The following is a 4,626-nucleotide window of genomic DNA, read 5'->3' on the forward strand; positions in this document are numbered from 1 at the left end:
AACTGACTATCATGAAATTACTGTCATGTCATTAAATCACTTTTGTTTGTTTGTTTACATCGTATTCTAACGACAGAAAAACACATTTTAACTAATGACACGTGACTATTTTGCTTCATTTGTTCAACGTAAAAACAGCCGGCCTCGTTGGTTTAAATGGGTGTTTTAGGTCTTTGTGGCGGTTCCGTTTGGAGCCTTTATGTGACCCACAAGTTGTTTGAGCCTTTCCACACCCGTTAGGTGGCAACTTCATCACTAGCAACAAAAGGTGCAGTGAAAATGATTTGAAGGGAAACAGGCAGATAGAACAGAAGCTGAGGGCAATCGATGCAACCAGAGACTCTGATGTCATCGATCGGATCGCTGAATTAAGACTTGACGCACCATCGTACAAATTGGATGAAATGCAAAATATCCAAAGCCGATAGACAGATAAAAAGATGCACGTTTCTTTAAACCATTTGCTACAATCATTTTAAATATTGAGTAATTATGAGCTGTTCTAAAATAAGACAAATGTTGAGAATAATTCAGTTGCATTTCAGATCTGATGGTCGTTCAAACTGTTGCTCTACGGTGTTGAATTTAGCTTTTCCAGGAAATGAGCTACATTTGTGTTGAGGTAGATTCTCAGATAAGTTGATGAGAAATCCCAAAGTTTGACTCACTATTTTTGTTTCATACACAACAGACTGTCTGGTATTGTTCTTTCAACGAGTCATTGGGAAGTTGTGGCCTCAGCAATGACGTCAAACCCTTCTCATCTACGGGAGCTGAGATTAAGCTGGAACCAAAGCCTGACAGATGCCGAGTAAAGTTACTGTCTTCTGCAATGATGCATCCAAACTGCAGACTGGAGACGCTCAGGTCAGGAGGCCTCTGTTGGTCTTTTCTAAATTTCTTTACATTTTCTGCTTTTCTCTTCATTTTCAGATTTAGAAATGTGTTTTATTTGCCCCATTTATTCCTTTTCCAGGCTGAGTGGCTGCAGTTATCAGAGATCAGCTGTGACTCTCTGGCCTCGGCGCTGAGGTCCAATCCCTCCCATCTGAGGGTTCTGGACCTGAGTGAGAACCAGCTGAAGGATCCAGCAGTGAAGCTGCTCTGTGGTGCTCTCCAGGATCCTCTCTGTGAGCTGGAGACTCTCAGGTCAGTCAGAGATGATCCAGTACTTTCCCAGGTGTAACTAGTTAGACAATAATGTTTCCATGTTTGATCTTTGTTATAAACGTAGTGTTACAGTTCTCAGAAAAAAGACCACACAGGACAGATTTGCAGTATTAAATTGGTTGTGGAAATCTGTCCCATGTGAGGATGGTCATCAATGACTAGAAAGGAAGTATCAGTTGTAGATTTGTCTTGTTTTATTTTAGGCTGGCCACAAAACGCCCAAACATTCAGACCAATCAAAAATGGTTCTTCCTGTCTTTTAAAGATCAGAAGGAAAACTAGAAACCCCAAAAGAAAGCTGCTGCAGTGTGCCATGCCCCTTCTCTCCTGAGAAAAGCCATCCCAAAAAAGAGAAAAGCCCAAGTGTGAAGTGAGCCCCTGTTAAACCTTGGTACCGAAAGCCTGCAGTCATTCTCATCTTAGGTGGCTTCATTCCAGCCAGAAGCCCAAACCTGCCTCCCTCTTAAAGGGGCAGCAGGTCAGTCCAACCACAGAAACCTTCATGAAGATCTGAAGCTTTCAGCATCCACAATTGTTGCACACTCACTTCCATTGGAGTCCAAATCAGAAGTCAACAGTGATTCTACACAAGTTATTCTACACCGATTCACACAAGCACCATTTTAAAAAGGTTTCCATCCATAAGTTTTCACACATTTTTAGATAAATCTGTTTGTTCATCGCCTCCTTCTGTTGTAATGGTCATTAAAGAAAATGACCTTATTGGAGTTTTTCTCCTCACAAATATGACTTTCTATGAACGATGCAATAAATGCAGCTTGCAATCTAAGACAATATGGAAGTATGTGTATATAATAGTAGTGGAAGTAGCTCATAAAATAATACATTTGCTCTTCTCATCGAATCTTTCTATGTTATTAAAGAAAAACCTGCTCTTAGTCAACAACATCTAAGACATCAGCCAAAAATCCTAATTTTCTACAATCTAATATAAAACAGTAGAGAAGACTCTTTCTGCAGAGACACTGGTGGCAGGAATGCAGAAGTATCACCTGCTCAACTTGGAAGGTGGAGCAGAAACCACCAGCTGAGAAGGTCCTCAGCGAGAGGAAGTGGTGGAGAACCATGAAACTTGCTAAGCTCCACCTCAGCTCCAGAGACGGGCTGAGCTGGAGCTGTGGCACCAGGTATCGCCCAGAAGAGCCTCCAACAAACAAGCTCTTCTCTTGGGAGGAGAGGGCTTTGAATCTCAGCTCAGTGTGCTTGTCTCTAGTAGGTGGCAGCTGCACCTTTTCCTGAGTCCTTGTTGATGCCCTGAGGGGAATTGATGCTCCTGCAATGTTTTCTGGCAGCATTGAGCTTGCAGTGGGGCAATCAAACACACTGTGGGGGGCTCTCTTTCCTTCTCTCATCTGGAGAACAAGTGACACCAGCTGCCAATCATTGTTGGAGAAATGTGCAGTCAGGGGAACGATGCGTCCAGACTATAGCCACCCTTCCAGCATCCAGCAGTGTCTAAAACCTTTGATTTGGTTTCACCAGAGAGTGTAGGGATTGCAGGGTCGCTGCAGCATCGCCCCCAAGCTATCAGGAGTGGGTCGCTTTGTCCCAACTCCTGACAAGAGTTGAGTGCTATTGAGAAATGTGGTCTCACAAACTTGGAAGGTATTTTGACCCCCACACACTTTACATACGCTGTAGATCTTGTCCAACCACCGCCCTGAAAGAACCCAAAATAGGAACATACGGCAGATAAGCCGGTGCAGGACCAGAGGTTTGTTGCTTGTAAGCTGTGTTTTGCTCTGGTACATGTTGATTTTTATTTGTCTTCTCTCAAAATAATTGTTATTTTAGACTAAGTGGCTGCAGTTTATCAGAGACCAGCTGTGATTCTGTGGCCTCAGCTCTGAAGTCCAACCTCTCCCATCTGAGGGTTCTGGACCTGAGCTACAACACGTTGCAGGATTCAGGAGTGAAGCGGCTCTGTTCTGGACTGGAGAGTCCAAACTGTAAACTGGAGAGGCTCAGGTCAGTCTTCATTTTTCTACCTATATACCAGCTGCTAAGATGGTGAAGTGAGGCTGTTCTCAACACTGCTGTGATGCACCACATTAAAAAAATTCCTTGTAATATCGTGAATTCAGGTCTGACCCAACTAAGAACTAACGTAGGTTTAGTACTGACGCAGATAACATGCAGACCTGCACCGTATAACCTCATCCTGCATTTTTCAGATTGATTACTGCAGTTTATCAGAGATCAGCTGTGGCTCTCTGGCCTCGGCGCTGAGGTCCAATCCCTCCCATCTCAGAGAACTGGACCTGAGTTGGAACCAGCTGCAGGATTCAGGAGTGAAGCTGCTCTGTGGTTTTCTCCACTTTCCAAACTGCCGACTGGAAACTCTGAGGTAAACACCATTCTCAAAAATGTCCATTATTCCATCCGAGGGTCCTCACACTTTCTGAGTGTGTGTGTTGTGCCCAGTTCCTTCAGGAGGGAGGGCCACACGGGGACCACTTATTCATGATAAATGATTTAAGGACAATGAAAAAGCCGACAGATGGTAACCAAAATTAGACAAAACTAGGTGAGGGTGCCTGGTAGACACCAGCCACGAGGAGGGAGATGGTGAGGGAGACAGGAAGTCATCTAAGACAGGTTGTGCCTTTAAAGATGAGCCACAGGTGAGATGGATCTCCATGATGAGATGGGAGGGAAAGAGGTGGGAGAACCTGGGAAGAGTGAGGGCCAGAACAATATATATTCTCCTCTGGAACAGTGCAAACCTGAGAGGTTGGAATTGTGGTCATTACATATTACTATCATTTTTTAACCTGTAACTAAATTAAATATTTACAGATCATGCCTTTGATTAACCTTTCAGATGAATACTGGTTTCACTTATAACCTTATAAAAGTTTCCCTTCTTTATTTAGATTAAGGTACTGCAGCTTATCAGAGATCAGCTGTGGCTCTCTGGCCTCGGCGCTGAGGTCCAATCCCTCCCATCTCAGAGAACTGGACCTGAGTGGGAACCAGCTGCAGGATTCAGGAGTGAAGCTGCTGTCTGATCTCGTAGAGAATCCACACTATGGGCTGGAGACATTGAGACAGTAGCTGGTTGAAGCCAGTCAACTCCCGCTCATCTGCTGCATCACCATTTTTTCAAGGAAAAAAAAGGGAAACGTGGGTTTGTCCCAGGCTTCAGCTTCCTTAAGGCTTAATCCCATTAATAATTCCTAAACTTCCAGGGGTTTTGAGCGCTAGCGGCTGGACGGATGCTTCTATTTTGTCTTGGCTGGAATAAAAGGGCGACTCTTCCCGAACCTTCTCTGTTCCTGCCTTTTATGATTACTCCTCCAGCACAGAGGAAGCCCTGGCAAGGACTGAAGACGCCTTATCGGACCGTCCTCTCGGCCTCCGTGAAGCTTTCCCTCCCGTTCCGAGGCAGCTCTCTCTGTGAGCCGGCATCTCTGGACCCTCGATGATAATCGT

At 44.6% G+C, this 4,626-nt stretch overlaps 1 long non-coding RNA gene across 1 annotated transcript; it reads left to right on the top strand.

Moving 5' to 3' along the window:
* The first annotated feature begins 3,280 nt into the window (after positions 1–3,280).
* On the top strand, positions 3,281–4,457 carry LOC130519621 (uncharacterized). The gene is made up of 2 exons (XR_008948386.1): positions 3,281–3,538; positions 4,068–4,457. It is a non-coding gene; the product is annotated as an uncharacterized LOC130519621 (long non-coding RNA).
* The last annotated feature ends 169 nt before the right edge of the window (positions 4,458–4,626 follow it).

Source organism: Takifugu flavidus, unplaced genomic scaffold, assembly GCF_003711565.1.
Source record: "Takifugu flavidus isolate HTHZ2018 unplaced genomic scaffold, ASM371156v2 ctg1003, whole genome shotgun sequence".
Taxonomy (NCBI): domain Eukaryota; kingdom Metazoa; phylum Chordata; class Actinopteri; order Tetraodontiformes; family Tetraodontidae; genus Takifugu; species Takifugu flavidus.